This window comes from Macaca thibetana, chromosome 1 (assembly GCF_024542745.1).
Source record: "Macaca thibetana thibetana isolate TM-01 chromosome 1, ASM2454274v1, whole genome shotgun sequence".
Taxonomy (NCBI): domain Eukaryota; kingdom Metazoa; phylum Chordata; class Mammalia; order Primates; family Cercopithecidae; genus Macaca; species Macaca thibetana.
Window position 1 is genome coordinate 18,979,520 of NC_065578.1, and position 18,450 is coordinate 18,997,969.

Here is an 18,450-nt window from a genome sequence, read left to right on the forward strand (position 1 = left end):
AACCATTGTCAAGTTTGTATTGGGGTCAAGCAGTATTGCAGAAGAAAATAAGGCATATAAGCATCTAGGTGTTCTTTTGTTTTTGTTTTGTTTTGTTTTTGTTTTTGTTTTTGTTTTTTGAGATGGAGTCTCGCTCTGTTGCCCAGGCTGGAGTGTGTAGTGACGCAATCTCGGCTCACTGCAAACTCCGCTTCCTGGGTTCACATCATTCTCCTGCCTCAGCCTTCTGAATAGCTGGGACTACAGGCACCCACCACCATGCCCGGCTAATTTTTTGTATTTTTAGTAGAGTCGGGGTTTCACTGTGTTAGCTAGGATGGTCTCGATCTCCTGACCTCATGATCCACCCACCTCAGCCTCCCAAAGTGCTGGGATTACAGGCATGAGCCACCATGTCTGGCCGGCATTTAGGTTTTAGGTCAGGTGTGAGCTGAAGAGGTTTTAAGTTCTTGAGAACACAGGCTAAGGGAAAAGAAGAAGGAATGGAGGGTGGAAGGTTGCCCATAGTGAAGGAGGCAAGCCCAGAGAAAAGAGAGGGTAGAGACACAGAGAGAAGGGTTGGGGGCTTACTTGCCCCCCTCGGGGAGGTGGTGCTTGCCACCAAGGTGAAAGAAAGGTCAGGGCAGGCATCCCCGCAGTGATCAGACACCTCTGAAACATGGGTGAATAATCAGGCAGTCATCCCCGCAGTGATTAAACACCAAGGGAAGACTGTCTTCCCGAGTCTGTGACTGGCGCTGGAGTTTTGGGTTCATGGATAAAACATGTCTCCTCTGTCTCTACCAGAAAAGGAATGGAACTGAAATTAAGAGAAGGGAGAGGTTGAAGGGTGGTGCCAAAATTGAAAGGAGAAGGAGGTTGAGGGATAGTGAGAGAGGTTGGAGAAGAGTAAAAAAAGGCCACTTACCCGATTTAAAATTGGTGAGATGTTCCTTGGACTGGTTGGTCTGAGGACCAGAGGTCATAGGTGGATCTTTCTCAGGGAGCAAAGAGCAGGAGGATAGGGGATTGATCTCCCAAGGGAGATCCCCCTATCCGAGTCACAGCAGCAAATGTCACGCACCTCCGTGCGCAGGCTGCACCCAGGTGAAATAAACAGCTTTATTGCTCACGCAAAACCTGTCTGGTGGTCTCTTCACACTGATGCGCATGACACAGAGAATCCCTGATATCCCAATATTTGGTTGAGATCCGAAGTTTATTTTGCTGTACAACTTCCCCCCTCCCCGCCCCCTTTTTTGAGTTTTACTTGCTTCCAACAAGGAAAGCAAGATTTCCTGTTTCCATGATGTCGGAAGGCAGGTAACTCCTTTATGGAATTTGAGCTCACTCCCAGCAGGGAGGATGAGTTTGAGTTTTTTCCTGCTTCTAGGATGGTAGAGGACAGTCTCCAGCCTGAGACCCATCCCTAGGTAAGTAGCTGAATTTGGATTTTGTCTTGTCTAAAGTCTAACAACCAGCTTGTCTCAATTTCTTTTTACCATTAGAGTGCTCAGCGATCATGTTGTTGGTTTTTTTTTTGTTGTTGTTTCTTCTGGTCTTTTGCCAATCAGATTTGACCAACTCTACCTGACTTGGTTAAATCCAAGTGAGAATTCCAAATGATGGGTAACAAAACCTCTCTAATTTGGTTAAAATTCCTTGCAACTGCAAAAGAGGAAAACAAAAACAAACAAACAAAAAAAGAAATGAAACCACGTGCTTGATTTCTGTGTTTACTTCCTGTCTTAAAAAAAAAATGTTCTTTTACTTTTTTTCCACCCTATGTCTCCTTCCCTCTCTTGCCATCTGCAACACCAAAAATCTAGAAAAGTCTTCTAATGACTTGACCCCCTTTAAAGAATTCGGAACAAAGGCACCAATCACCCCTTTTGGGATGTTCTTCTTTCTTTGTGGAATTTTGAGAGTCACGGGCAGATTCTTCTTAGGTCTAAAGCTCTGTTTTCCTGTATTGAATGACCTGACCTCTTTGGCTTTGGGGATACCAGTGATTACCTTGTACTGTGAGAGGATTTGACCTTGGCATCTGTAATGGCAAACAGGAGCTACAAAGTAGGGGTGGTTGGGCACAGTTTACAGAAAGTGGTCTTGGCTGTTGTTTCTTATTTTCTCCTAGGAAGTTGTTGTTTAAGGACCCTAATTCTAGTTTGGAGATGCATTCTAAAGGGTCTTCTCTATTTATTTTTTCTCCCAAAATTCATCTTGATTGAGCTTGTCTGTGTGCATTTGTGTGAGGAACTGTTGTTTTCATAGGTAAATGAGAGACTGAGTTTTCTCAGCTCTGAAGAGAAAGGTCATTTTGCTCCTCCCAGCCAAAAGGTGCCCTTGTGTGACCAGGGGCCTTGTGGGAGCATCTGGGGGTTTGACCCCTGTGATTTACAGCAGCCCTGCGGGGAAATCCTCAACAACAATTAATTTGAAAGAATAAGGCTCATCCAGGAAACTCATATAAGGGCTGATGGCCCAGCGTTTTGAGACTCTCAGAGGTCATATACCTCTGGAGAGAGAAACTGAGACATGTAAGAGGATGGAAACAACTCAGTGGTGACACACTGTGGAGTCCTGCCCACAAGCAAGCACACATTGATCCACCACCCAAAAACCCTAGGCCACAACCCAGTTCCTCCTTTTAGGAATTAAAAAAGCGGGAAATAAATGATGTAAGAATGAGGAGCAAAGAAAGAGAATGACTCCTCTGTGAGTACTCTGTAAGTTTTATGGCATCTCTACTTGGGAGAGTTTATGTAAAATGGAAGTAGTATGGTCTTTGTGCACATTTACATTAAGGAAAAAAAGCTGTAAGGTCAACCTGCAAAGTATAGAGTTCCTAAGTTCTCTTTTTTCCTCTATTTTATTTTCTGCCTGCTTTAAATCTGCTGTTATTTTTCTATTAAGATAAAAATCACTGTTTGGATCCAACAGATTTTTTGTTTGCAAGCTGGTGAATTTGTATTTATCTCATGGCTAAAATTCTGAAGTAAAAGCTATAGGATCTTTTTGTGTGTGTGTGTGTGTGTGTATGTGTATGTGTGTATATATTTAAAAGGCCTTATAATTTCTATAATTCGATGTTTAATTGGCAATTCAATCCATTTTAATTTCCCTCTAGTTCACTGGACTTTTTCTCTCTGTACCTAATGATGTAAATTTTACTATTTGATTTTCACCTGATTTGTTTCCTTTAATATGTGAATTTAAGACGACTTAGCTGACAACTGCCTAGGGTTGCCAATAATTGATACAGGTTATTGAAACAGGTTTTCAAGAATTTTAAAGTCTGAGAGGAGAAAAAAGAGTTTTTTATGACTCTATAAGATGTACTTCTATTGGCATGCCTAATACATCTATCTATTTATGTGTTGTGTACACAATGTTTCACTACTGAAAATATATAAAAGAGCTCTAATTAATTGGCTTCAGAAAATAAAAGCTCTTGAATCAAATACTTTGTCAGGAAAAAAGAAAAGAGTAGTCAAATGCTTTTTCAGGTTTACGTAACTTAAGTAAAATTTTAATAAATAAGATAGCTTTAAAATTATTGGTAAAGTGTAATAATATTAGAAATATCTTAAGAATTTCCAGCATGCATTTTTATTTGTGCTTATTAATCAAGAAATTCATACATATCCCTGCAAATACTATAAGGCATCAAAATTTGGAATAGGGATTACAAAACTCTAAACCAAGCCCCAAACAGAATGACCTTTGCTTGTGTAATTTCTAATAAATAAGACATTGATATTTGTTTAATGAAACTAGCTACATCTTGAATTTAGTAAGATTACCATAACTTCTAATCTTATGGCTTTAGGCAGTCAAGTCCACAGGCAGTAAGGTTTGTTTTGGGAAAGGACTGTTATCATCTTTGTTTCAAAGCTAAAGTATAAACTAAGTTCCTCCAAAAGTTAGTTTGGCCTATGCCCAGGTATGGACAAGAAGAGTTTGGAGGTTAAAAACAAGATGGAGTCAGTTAGGTCAGATCTTATTCACTGTCTCTGTTGTAATTTTGCAATGGTGGTTCCATAACTTTAAATGATGAGTATGACAGTTTTCATAAATAATCTAGATGAATGATTAAAATAAAATAATTAGGTAAATGTAATGGCATAAATACTTGTAGACAAATGTCACAATTTAGAATCTAAAGTTATATTAAATTAAGTAATAGATATTTCATTATTTGGGTATTTTCTAATAAAAATACATTTGTAGGAAAACATTCTTTCTAAAAAAATTGTGTTCTTTTTAAAAAGTTGAACAATTTTTGTCTAATTCAAAGCTTATTTAAAGGTTATATATAAAACAAGGTAAAAGGAATAAGGAAATAAGAGAGGTGGAAAGAAGTTATAAAAATAAAGAGGTTGTTTTTGGTAAAAAAAAAAAAAAAGCTTAGAAAGATAAATAATTTTATATGAGAAAGAATCTTGTATGGTAAATTTAGTCCTAGAATAAAATGACTAGTTATTTAAGAAACAGGGATGTTCAGGACAAACCAGAAAGCTCAGGCATATCATGAATGGTCTGTGTAAGTCACAATAAGAGGATTTATTTAAAAAAAGTTTTTATACAATCAAGTTATCTATAATTAAAGGTACATCATAATGGTCTTTCTAGAGATCGGGCTTGATGTAAAAAAACTACACACTAAATTGGTTAGAACAATGAAATTTTCTTAAGGAATTGATTTACTCTTAATAAATTATAAGAGCTTTTAATTTTTTTTAACCCTGATATGATTTGGCTCTGTGTCCCCACCCAAATCTCACCTTGAATTGTAATGATCCCCACATGTCATGGAAAGGAGCCAGTGGGAGGTAATTGAATCATGAAGGTGGATTTTTCCCATGCTATTCTCATGATAGTGAATAAGTCTCACAAAATCCGATGGTTTTACAAAGGGAAGTTGCCCTGCACATGCTATGCGCTCTTGCCTGGTGACATGTAAGATGTTCCTTTGCTCTTCCTTGGTCTTCTGCCATGATTGTGAGGCCCCCCAGCCATATGGAAGAGTGAGTCCATTAAACCTCTTTCCTTTATAAATTACCCAGTCTCAGGTATGTCTTTATTGCCAGCATGAGAACAGACAAATACAAACCCAAAGTTCAACTGTTATTACATCTCACCATTTTCAGTTTTCTCTCCTCCTTTAAAGGGCATGAAGTAGTAACACTCTCCTTTAACTTATTTTCAGCTCATATAAGTTTTTTCCTCAAGTTTTATTTGTTGTGGCCTAATGCTAACAATGTTTTCTTAAAGATCTAAAGGAAATGTTGTCTTCTGACATAATATTCTGTGCAGTGCAGAAGGTCTTTTCTTTTGCCTTTTGGTAACTGGCCTAACAGATTTTATGGTTTATTGAAACAATTCTTATGTCATTGTTATTAAGTTTTGGTTTGCTTAGGAAAAAAACAGAAATAAAAATTTTTTAAAATTAAGATTATTACATTCATGTATCTATCTGTATGTGCTTTTAAAGTATTTGTGACATTGCGTTACAGGGCTTTGACTCCTGGGTCTAAAAAGGACACCAAATCCTGCTAGATCTTAAACAGTGTCAGCAATTAAAGCCTCATCTTCAGGCCTGGTAGAAGACGCCAATCAAAATAAACTGCATTCTTAGACACAGGGCTAGAAATTAAAGCTATTCAACGCCTTAAGGCCCAGGGGCTATCATGGAAGAGGTGGGCATGTGAGATAGTAAGGGCCAATTTTGAGAGATAAAATAAGTTCAGTTTCTCTATAAGTTAATCATTAATGTCAAATACACACTGATGCAAGACCAGCATATGGGGCCCTGTATCAGATTAATAAGGTTTTCTTGAAGCATTAACTGACTTTTTAATAAAGGTTATAAAAGGCTTATGGAAGTTATATCTTATGGTCAAGATTCACACTTTATAGATTGTTCATAAAATTTTGAAAAACAAATTTATTTGTTTTATTTGGGCTTCATGCTGTTTTATTTGGGCTTATAGTTTGGAAAGTTAAGTCTCCTTTCTCAAAGAATGAAGGTTTTTGCCTTTTTTTGGGAAATAACTTGAGTTATCACTTTGGTCAAATGAATGACTTATTTTACAATGACCTCTGATATCAAGTGTTTTAAATCTTTGATATTTTACAAACTTTCCAAAATCAAATTATAAATTATGTATTTTTCTGACCTAATTAATCCTTTAAGATGTTAGTTTCCCTGAAGTCCAAAGATGACATAATTTGGCTTATTTGGTATAAAAATTATACAGGAAACATTGTCAAATATGAAATAGTGTTTGGTTTTCTTTGGGTTATATTTATGTAAATATGTTATTGGTATGTGTTCCAAAATCATAGAAAACGTCTATAATTCTGATTGACTTAGTGTATATTATCAGTAGTAATTATGTTAATTAGTTATGTTGTGTTAATTAATTATGTTAATTATAACATGACATAATTATGTTAAATTATCGTGTGCCACAGAGGTAACAAATTTCCTTGTCAATTGTGTCTTTGACTATGGCTGCCCTAAACTTTTTGTCATCCACAGACAATTGTCTTGTTTTGGTCCTCTTTAGAAGGTGGTATTATAATCAGTTATGAAACTCTAACAGGTGCTGTTAAATACAAGTTTCTGATAACTTTGGAGATTGTGACATTAGAATAGAAGAAAAACTTTCATGACTCATGGAGAACTGAAATATTCATGAATATGAGGCAGAACAGGAATTAACTACATGGACTGAACTAATAGAAGACTGAAGTAATCTTTTTGACTTTGTGCTTAAAATGTTGCTGATCCTTTGTTTTTTCAGAGTCAAGGAAAATTTTCTTTTGAGCTATTAACAGCTTTTAACAGTTTAGTATATGCCTATGGAACAACATTTAGAATATATTTGTTTATCTCCACATGATTCCTCCAGAATTTGGAAACTATTTGTGAGTATTCATAACTTATGGCCCTACAATTCATTGCATAAGTGCAATAAGAATCTATTTTCATTTATAACAGGACACAATTGGAGAAACTGATTATTTTACCAAGGCTTTGACTGAAATGGCATGCTTTCCTTTAAGGAATCAAACTTGAGTTATGGAGTCAATACCTTGTCTGTACAGTCCCTGTATAGGGTTCCTGACCTGTGCTAAGTAAAGAATGTCACTTTCTGACAGGTCCAGGAGTCCCAAGTTTATCTTGGAACCTCAAGAGGAGAGGAATTCACCCAACTCAGGTATTTGTTGGTACAAATCTACGTCTTGGCTTGGCTTTAACAAAGTTTTATCTGAGATTCCTTCTATGGAACAAAGTTCCATCAAAGCCAATTTAAAAGCCTATGTAAAAAATCATTATTCTTGCTGTACTGTGTACAAATAATCAGTCCAAGTATAATAAAGCAAATCAGTCCTACCACGATTTGTCTTTAGTAAAAATGAGAAACTGGAGATTTAAAAAGTATGTTTCAAAAAATATAGTACACCTATTGTTAGCTTGGATCGAATTATAATTTTTCTTGGCTACAAGTCTTTCAAATAATGTTTCCATTTTTTTTCTTTCTTTATTTCCCCATTTTTCCTAATTTGGAGTCACTGAAAACTAAGCTGTGCTTTTGTAAAGCTCTGTGAACTGAAGCTAGACAACTCAAATTTCAGAAGAAAATAACAGCAACCTATTTACATACATAAGCAACTTTCATACCTGCCTACTGATGTATGGACTTCAGAGTAATGTGGCCTACGTCTATTTTCCAGGATTGTTATTTCATTTGTTGTTGTTTTTCTCCTTTCCTCTCCCTATGTTCTCTTCAGAGGACATGAGATTTCACAACCTGCTAAAAATGAACTTTCATAATAACTCTGGGCCTACTCATCTAGGAATCCATGAGTAATCAGAACAAACCTGAGACTAGAGACTCATTTTCTTCTGAATTTCTTTCTCCAAAATATTTTAAAAAAGAAAAGGGGGTAAACGTGAGAGGAAAATAGATCTTGTGACCTCCAAATCACTAAGCTAAAGGGAAAAGTCAAGCTGGGAAATGCTCAGGGCAAACTTGCCTCCCATTCTGTTCAGTCACCCCTGCTTACTAAGATAAATGCATATCTGATTGCCTCCTTTGGAGAGGCTAATCCGAAACTCAAAAGAATGCAGCCATCTGTCTCTTAACTACCTATGACCTGGAAGTCCCCTCCCAGCTTCCAGTTGTCCCGCTTTTTCTTTGAGTTGTCCCACCCTTCTGGACCAAACTAGTGTTCATCTTACATATGTTGATCGATGTCTCATGTCTCCCTAAAATGTATACAACCAAACTGTGCTCTGACCACCTTGGCCTCATGTCATCAGGACCTCCTGAGGCTGTGTCATGGGTGTGTATCCTCAATCTTGGCAAAATAAACTTTCTAAATTAACTGAGACCTGTCTCCGATATTCAGGGTTCACAATTCCAAGACTTCCCTTTTTCAATTTATAACTCTTTTATCTGACAGTAATTTTTTTATTTATAATATTTTTACTTATTTGTTCAATTGTAGTACAAATAAAGAAGTTTCAAAACTGATAACCCATACCTCTGTGAGAAAAAAAATTTACTAACTAGCAGGTAGTGTTTGTGTACATTTCTTTTTATCTTTAGCCTTATGGTATACCATCAAAGTACTGTTTTCTGAAGTTATTTAGGTCAGTCTTTTAGTTTTTTTCCTGTCTCCCTGAAGTGTGATTATGAAATTTATTTTTCATATAGTTATATTTATTTGTGGTTGTATTCTATTTTGGGTTTCATTCACCTCCTAGTTGATTTTAATTATGTATTACTTTGGAGGGGGGCAGTATGTTAAACTTTCCCTTGTGAAAGATGAAAGTCATACTAAAAGGAATACTCAGAAGAGTGTTGCTTCTCACTTGTCTCTACTATTCTCTTTCCACTTTCTTCTTCTTTCCACCTAATTCCCTTCTCCTCCTGCAGATATAGTTATCTTTTGTTAATGGCACCTCTGTGCGGTACCTCTGTTACCATTAATGCCGCAATGTTGACACATTATCAAACAAAGTTCACAGTTTACACTAGGGTTGACTCTTTGTGTTGTATATTCCATGGATTTTGTAAAATGTATATGGATGTGTTTCCACCTTTATCATACCATACCGTACAAACTAATCTACAGTATTAGTTATCTATTGCTGTGTAATAAGTTTTCAGAAACTTACAATTTAATACAAAACAAGCAGCTTAAAACCACATAGATTTGTTATCTCACGAGGCTGCAAACAAGATGTTGTTTGGGCCATGTTCTTATGTAAAGATCATAACCCTCTGCTTGGTCCTCCCCCATGCTCCTCCATGGCCTCAACTCCTAGAGGTCCTCTCCATAGGCAGTTACAACAAGACAGCTACCATCTTCAAGGCCACCAGGAGAATTTCTCAATTCAATCCGCTAAGGCAGAGTCTTCTATAATGTAATATAATCAAGTGACTGACTACCCTACATCCTTTGCTATATTTCATTAGTTAGAAGCAATTCAGAGGTTCTTCCTGTAGTCAAGGAGTAAGGATTATTCAAAGGTGAACTCAGTGGAGGTCCCTCTAGGGTGTGTCTATCATAGTAGCTGCATTCATTTTTGATTAGTTCTTCCTGAAATTCTTTTGCATAAGTGTGTAGATACACATATATTTTCTTTTAGCCTCTTCTTTCTTATATGATGAATAGGAGACGATTGATCATTTTGTACTTTGCTATTTTCACCTAGCAGTAGATGTGGGAAATCATTTCATACAAGCAGATAGAAATCTTTTTTCTTTTTTTTCAAAATATGTTTACTGTTTTCCTCCCAACTTGGAGAGGTCTTTTCTGGTGGCTGTCTCGGTGGGGTCTAAGCCCCTCTTTCATTTTTACAGTCCTTCATTGTTGGGATGTACTATAATTTTTCCAACCATTCTCCCAGGATAGACATTTAGGGTTTCTCCGCTGTTTTGCAATTACAAATATTGCTTTAGTCAGTGACCTGTACATATGTGTTTTCATAATATTGCAGTTGTATCTTCTGGACAGATTCCTAGACATGGGATTACTGGCTTAAAGGTAAGTGCATATGTAGTTTTGTTAAGTGATACCAAATTCCCCTACAGAATGGTTGAACTAGCTCACATTCTCACTAGTGATGTATGAGACTGCCTTTTCTACTATGCCTTCCCCAACAAAATGTTTTATTAGACTTTCCATTTTGCAAGCGTCCCTCTTTTAATGAAAAAATAATTTTTCCAAGTCATTGCTGAAATCCTAATAAAAAATTACTGTTCCTCCAACAAATATTTGTTGAGGACCTACTCAATAATCTAGGTAATATGTGGGAATGCAACTGTGAGCAAAACAAAAACAGTCTCTTCCCTGATGGCATTTCAATCTGGCAACACAGAGAGATGTATGCCAGATGATGAAACCCCACACAGTCACAGAATGTTGCATGCTGGATTGTTCCATGATCCATTCAGTGAATCTGGGAACTGTGTCTCCCAGAATCCTCTTTCCTGTATTGTTCTAGATTGTAGTGGGCCAACAGGTAAATCTGCCCAAGATTTTTAGGGGTGGAAATAAATCAGTGGCCTTTATTCTCTGCAAGTCCTTGTAACCAGAATTCTGGATGGACTGGTGCTTGGGTTTCTGGGGTGGTTTCAATTGTTCCCATTCTCTTCTGCTTTGCGCCCAGCTTTTCTTACTGCCCACTGGTCTTGATGACCAACTACAGCTCTGGTCCACTACCTGATGTTAGGCTGCAGAACCATAGAGCTGGTAGCTGCACTGGGATAACCCCGTCTAGTAGACCTCTCCAGAAGCTTCCATTTGCCATCTTACTCTGGCAGTTGGAGACAATTTCTCAGACTTCCCTGCAGATCCAACTTGTCCACCTACCCAGTGCTTTGGGACTAGCAGTGACCCTTCTTTGGTTGTCTCACTCTCTCTTTTAGACGTTTGCTACCCTAGCTCCTCTTAAAGTTGCAGGAGGTCGATTTCCCATAATAAATCTCTCATTCTTTAATGCTCATAATGTTTCTGCTTCCCTCACTGAACCCTGACCGATACATGCGGTAAGTGCGGTGGAGAACCAAGTGCTATAACAGCATGTTGAACAGAAGGTCTTCAACTAATCTGGGGATCAGATAAAGTTCTCTGGGAAGATGACATTTTATCTGAGGTCTGCAGGGAGTTTAGGAGTTATCTGGGTATTTGCTGCATCTGGGCTCACTCAACATTTATTCCAGCCGCCTGATATCTCTTCCTGAATTCCAGAGGCTAAAAGGCTAAACACTGCATTTCCTTTTCCCTCTTTCCCCTTCTTTTAAAAGATTTTATTTTTAGAGCCTCTAGGTTCAAAGCAAAATTGAGCTGAAAGTACAAAGGGTTCCCACATACCCTTTCCGCCCCAAATACACATCCTCTTGCATCATCAGCATCCTGCCCCAGTGCGGTGGCTCCCAATGCCTTCCCTCTAAAGATCTACTCAGAGTGTGGCAGTCTTCCCAATGTCCCACTCCCTCAGGGGCAGGTGCTCCTCCTGACTGCATCTAGTCAGCCATCTTGCCCCTCTATCCTAGGTTCAGTCTTTGGAACTCAATGAAAGTTCCTTTTTATTTCTAGTTTGCTGAGAGTTTTAAATCATGAATAAATGCTGGACTTTGTAAAATGCCTTTTCTGTATCTATTGCTACGATTGTGTTGTTTTTCTTCTTTAGGCTGTTGATATGACAGAATACAATAATTGATTTTAAAATGTTGGATCAGCCTTGTATATGTGGAATAAATCCGACTTGGTTGTGGTATGTAATTCTTTTTACGTATTATTGGATTCAGTTTGCTAATGTTTTGTTGAGGATTTTTGCATTTATGTTTTAAAGATATAGTGGTGTGTAATCCTCCTTTCTTATAATGTCTTTGTCTAGTTTTGGTGTTAGAATAATACTGGCCTCATAGAATGAGTTAGGGAGTATTCCTTCTGCTTCTACCTTCTGGAAGAGATTGTAGAAAATTAATATGATTTTTTCCTTAAATGTTGGTGGAATTTACCAGTGAAACCATCTGGGCCTAATGGTTTCTATTTTAGAAGGTTATTAATTATTGATTCACTTTATTTAATAGATGCTGGCCTATTCAAATGATCTATTTCTTCTTATGTGAGTTTTGGCTAATTGTATCTTTCAAAGAATTGGTCCATTTCATCTAGGCTATCAAATTTCTGAGCACGCAGTTGTTTATAATATTCCTTTTATTCCTTTAATGTCCATGGAATCAGTGGTGATGGCCCCTCATTTATTTATAGTATTAGTTTTTTGTGTATTCTGTCCTTTTTCTTAGTTGCCTGGCTAGAGATTTATTAATTTTGTTGATCTTTTCAAAGAATCAGCTTTTGGTGTCATTGCTTTTCTCTATTGATGTCCTATTTTCAATTTCATTTATTTCTACTCTAATTTTTGTTATTTCTTTTCTTCTGCTTACTTTGGACTTAATTTGCTCTCCTTTTTTTGTTTCCTAAAGTACAAGCTTAGATTATTGATTTTAGGTCCTTTTTTGTTTTTTCTAATGTGTGTGTTCAATGTTATACATTTTCCTTTAAACACTGTTTTAAAGGGGTGGGGCGGCGGGGAGGGGAGACAGAGTCTCACTCTGTCACCCAGGCTGGAGTGCAGTGGCACAATCTTGGCTCACTGCAACCTCCATCTCCTGGGTTCAAGCGATTCTCCTGCCTTAGCCTCCCGAGTAGCTGGGAACACACGTATGTGCCACCACACACAGCTAATTTTTGTATTTTTAGTAGAGATGGTGTTTCACTATGTTGGCCAGGCAGGTCTCAAACTCCTGACCTCAGGTGATTCACCTGCCTTGACTTCTCAAAGTGTGGGGATTACAGACATGAGCCACCGCACCCAACTGCATCTTACAAATGTTGATGTTATATTTTCATTTTCATTTAGTTCAAAATATTTTTAAATTCCTCTTGAGAGTTCTTTTTTGACCCATGTGTTATTTAGAAGTATGTTGTTTAATCTCCAATTATTCTGAGATTTTCTAGCTATCTTATGTTATTGATTTCTTGTTTAATTTCGTTGTGGTCTAAAGGCATACATTGTATGATTTCTTTTCTTTTACACTTGTTAAGGTATATTTTATGGACTGGAATATGGTCTATCTTGGTGAGTGTTCCACATGAGCTTGCGAAGAATGTGTATTCTACTGATGTTTGGGAGAAGTATTCTATAAATGTCATTTAGATCCAGCTGTTAGATGGTGCTGTTCAATTCAACTATGTCCTTACTGACTTTCTGCCTGCTGGCTCTGTTCATTACTGAGAGGGCTGTTAAGTCTCCAACTATAATAGTGGCTTTGTCTATTTCTCCTGCAGTCCATTTTTGCTTCACGTGTTTTGACACTCTATTGTGAGTGGCATACACATTAAGGACTGTTACATCTTCTTGAAGAATTGACCCCTTCATCATTATGTAAATGCCCCTCTTTATTCTGGATAATTTTCCTTACTCTGAAATCTGCTTTGCAGAAATTAACAGAGCTATTCCAGCTTTCTTTTGATTAGTATTAGCATGGTATATCTTTCTCCTTCCTTTTACTTTTAATCTATATATGCCTTTATATTTAAAGTAAACTTCTTGTAGACAACATGCAGCTAGGTTTCTGAATGAGAGTCAGGATTTGTAAATAAGACACAATCATATGAGCCTTGAATTCAGAACTGATTTAACGGCCGAGTGAGTCAAGGCTGGAGGAAGTGGTTTTGCCAGTACGGTGTGTAGGAGGGGTGTTAGATTTGGAGCTGCAGCTCCAGCAGCAACTTCTCGGTTTGACAAGTTGGTTTCTTGATTGTATCAGGGCCAACAGCTTCCTCTGCCACCCAGTCATGAGGTTGAAGATATTAGTAGCCTAGTGAGGAATGCCTTTACTAGGGTGTGCAAAATTGGTTCAACTAAACTAAATGTTAAAGATGATCACATGGGCCAGATGCAGTGGCTCACGCCTGTAATCCCAACACTTTGAGAGGCCCAGGTGGGAGGATCACTTGAAGTCGGGAGTTCAAGCCCAGCCTGGCCAACATGGTGAAACCCCGTCTCTACTAAAAATACAAAAATTAGCTAGGCATGGTGGTATGTACCTGTAATCCCAGCTACTCGGGAGGCTGAGGTGAGAGAATCACCCAGATTGGGTGACAGAGCGAGACTCTGTCCAAACAACCACAGCAACAACAAAGGTGATCACATGGCTGAGTGTGGTGGCTCATGCCTATAATCCTAGCACTTTGAGAGGCCAAGGCAGGAGGATCGCTTGAGCTCAGGAGTTCAACTCAAGCCTGGTCAATATAGCAAGACCTTTTCTCTACTAAAAAATATTAGCCGGGTGTGGTAGCACATGCCTGTAGTGACAGCTACATGGGAAGCTCAGGTGGGAGGATAGCTTGAGCCTAGGAAATCATGGCTGCAGTGAGCCTTGATTGCCTCACTCCAGCCTGGGTGACAGAGTGAGGCCCTGTAAAAAAAAAAAAAAAAAAGAGAGAAAGACCATATTACCATATGGCCATTTTGGGGTCTTCATGCTACTGGAAAATAGGCTCAAAGGAGGACCACTTAGTTGGAAGTGAAGTACAAATATGGGAAGAGGGTTATGCATATCAGTCAGATAAATGAAGGGATTACTAACTGTGGAGGTTATCTATGAACTGGCTTGCTCAACACCTATTTCATCTCCTTCTAGTGTACCTTTCTACTCTGTAGAGGCTGGAAAGCCAAAAATGATGACTAAGACTTCCTTGCAGGTAAGCTTTCATCCATTTTAAGATTCTGCCTATCAGATATATTTGCTTGGTAATTGAAATCGGAATTGAGTGAGTGGGAAAAGAGGCAGGATGTAAAGCATGGATTTGCGGGTATAGGTTGTCATAGTGGAGGTGTGGCTCTGGGGATAGAAGTGGTAACAACAGCTTCATGATTTGATGAGCAGCTCCTTGTTGTGGTAGAAGCAGCCATTCCCTTAACAGATCAGTTCCGGGACGTGACTCTGGGAGTCTTTTCTGGAAACTCAGTCTAGGGCCTGCTTTTCCGGCACCCTCAAGGATTCTGGAGAATACTGTAACCACTAGGGCTGCACACAAGGAGGAAATGTGATGTTGGAAGAAGTGAGAAAAACCCAGGCCAATGGAGCACAAAGGGTGAAACATAGGTTGGAGGTCAGCAGGGGCCAGATTGCTATAGGCCACCAGCCTTCTTGGCTTAACCTATGGCACTATGAAGCCATGCTTTTGAAGGTGGAATACTGTTAATCAGCCCTTATCTTTATCTTCAATCAGTTCACTATTTACTTACTTACTTACCTTCTTTCTTTCTTTCTTTTCTTTTTTTGAGATGGAGTCTTGCTCTGTCACCCAGGCTGGAGTGCAGTGGTGCAATCTTGGCTCACTGCAACCTCTGCCTCCTGGATTCAAGCGATTTTCCTGCCTCAGCCTCCTAAGTAGCTGGGATTATAGGCAAGCGCCACCATGCTCAGCTATTTTTTTGTATTTTTAGTAGAGATGGGGTTTCATCATGTTGGCCAGGCTGGTCTCAAACTCTTGATCTCAGGTGATCTGCCTACCTCGGCCTCTCAAAGTGCTGGGATTACAGGTGTGAGCCACCATGCCCAGCCAGTTCAGTGTTTTCAACAGAAAGACATTACATTGCGGTGGTCAGTTTAGGCTAGATGTGAAGAGCACATCCTTTTAGCAGGTGGTTTTAAGACCCAAAGGAAACGAGTGGCTAGTGTTATGACTTTTAGGAGGAGGCCAACAACCCATTTAGGGGCTACATAGAGCAAGTCTTTCTTTTCTTTTCTTTTCTTTTTGAGATGGAGTTTCAGTCTGGTTGCCCAGGCTGGAGTGCAATGGCGCACCTCTGCCTCCTGGGCTCAAGCGATTCTCCTGCCTCAGCTCCCCGAGTAGCTGGGATTACAGGCATGCGCCAGCATGTCCAGCAAATTTTGTATTTTTAGTAGAGACGAGATTTCTCCATGTTGGTCAGCCTGGTCTCGAACTCCTGACCTCAGGTGATCCACCCACCTCGGCCTCCCAAAGTGCTTGGATTACAGGCGTGAGCCACCGCACCCAGCCTAGAGCAAGTCTTTTGTTGCAGCAGGAAACTGGACTGGATGGCCCTTCATGGACCAGGCAGCCTGGTGATTCCGGACCTCCTCCCCAGATTGGCCTCATCTCTCCATTGTGCTCACCTCTCTGTGGGATTTGACCCAGGGATACAAATGAATCCAACTCTTCATCTTTTCCAGAGAGCATACTTCATGCTGTTTTCTACTTTAAGAATTGTTGCTCCAGAATAGCCATCTCACATCCACCCCACCCTGGCCTGACTGCCCCACTCATATTATAAATCTCTCAGCACATACCAGGCGTGGTGGCTCACACCTGTAATCCCAGCACTTTGGGAGGCTGAGGCAGGAGGATCACTTGAGCTCAGGAGTTCAAAATCAGCTTGGGCAACACAGGGAGACCCCGTCTGTAGAAAAAATTTTAAAAATAAGCTGGACATGATGGCACACATCTGTAGTCCCAGCTACTCAGGAGGCTGAGGTGGGAGGATTGCTTGAGCCTAGGAGGTTGAGGCTGCAGTGAGCTGTGATTGCACCACTGCACTCCAGCCTGGGCAACAGAGTAAGACCCTGTCTCAAAAAAAAAAAAAAAAAAAAAATCTCTAAGCACGATTATGAAAGCAAATTTCTCCTTTGTGGTTGAATTAAACAGGGCCTACAAGAATCCCTCTTTCCATATATCTTACTCCAAAGGCCTTCCCCTGTGGGTAACCCACCTCCTATCCTTCCTTCAGCAATAATCCAGCCCTCTGCCTTTTTATAAAGTATTGTACATCTTTGCATATTCTTATTTGTGTATCTGATCTGTCCCCCAAACAAGGGGCTTCTCAAAGCCTGGGGGTCTCTAACGATAGAGGCTAACACAGTTCGGATGTTTGTCCCCACCTAGATCTCATATAGAAATGTAATTCCTAATATTGGAGGTGGAGTCTGGTGGGAGGTGTTTGGATCAAGGAGGCAGATCTCTCATGAATGGCTTGGGCCATCCCTTTGGTGATAGGTGAGCTCTCACTCTGAGATCTCTTGCTTGTTCCTGTTTTGTCCATGTGACGTGCCTGCTCCCTCTCCACTTTCCGCCATGACTGTAAGCTTCCTGAAGCCTCCCTAGGAGCCGAGCATATGCTGGCACCATGCTTTCTGTAAAGCCTGCAGAACCATGTGGCCGTTAAACCTCTTTTCTTTATAAACTACCCAGTCTCAGGTATTTCCTTATAGCAGTGCAGGAGCGGCCTAATACAGAGGCTGTCTCTTCCTTCAGACTGAGAATCCCTGGAGAATATGAAATGGTCTTTCCCATCAGACAGGAAACTCCCTGCACCTCATACTCCTCTGTCTCTCTCCGTCATACGCCAGGAAGATGCAAGAACCTTCTCCTTCAGTTTACAACAAATGGGGAGTTCCCAGACACAGAACATGAGCAGTGACAGCCTCTGAGAGGAAAACTCTGGTGGCTTTAGGGGGATCAAAGCAAGTCCCTACTCCTCTCCTCTCCTGTGCTGAAAACTCAGAGCAGACTCGGCATGGTAGCTCATGCGTATAATCCTAGTACTTTGGGAGGCCAAAGTGGGAGGATCAATTGAGCTCAGGAGCTTGAGACCAGCCTGGGCAACACAGTGAAACTTCATCTGTATTAAAACAAACAAAACAAAACAAAACAAAACAAAAAAACAAAATTCAGAGGGGACAGGGGAGGTGGCACACTGCTGTCCTTCCTGTTCCCCTGCCATGTAGCACAGGGCCTGTGGAATGAAACGGGCTCTGTCAGTGTGTGCTGGGTGATGGACTGGATGAATAAATGGTACATCTGTGTGCCTAGGGGGCCCATTCCAGACACCAGGTAGTAAGGCAGCCAGATGAGTTCCAGGGCTGGCCTTTGAGACACTCTGAGCTGATGGACAAGTTGCTTGTCTGGGCCCCAGTCAACTCACCACTGGACAGATCTCTGAGAGATCTGTGGCCTAAAGTTTCCAGAGCCCAAGCCTTACTACTGAGAAGATCCATGGACGTGGGGAAGCACCTACTCATGCTCCCTCAGAGAGTCTGTGTTTGGTTTACATTGAAGCCAGGCATAGTGCCATGTGCCTGTAGTTCTAGCTACTCTGGAGGCTGAGGTGGGAGGATGGGAACCCGGGAGTTCAAGGCTGCAGTGAGCTGTGATCACACCACTGTACTCCAGCCTGGGCAACAGAGTGAGACCACTTCCCTAAAAAAATAAAAATGAAGATGAAAACGAAAAAAACTAAAAGAATTTGATTTTCTCACAACAAATAGGTGCCCTGGTTAGTGCTGGCTGCCCATTCCATCATTTTTTTCAGTCGACTTTCTGAGACTATCAAACTGCAGTAAAGTCTCC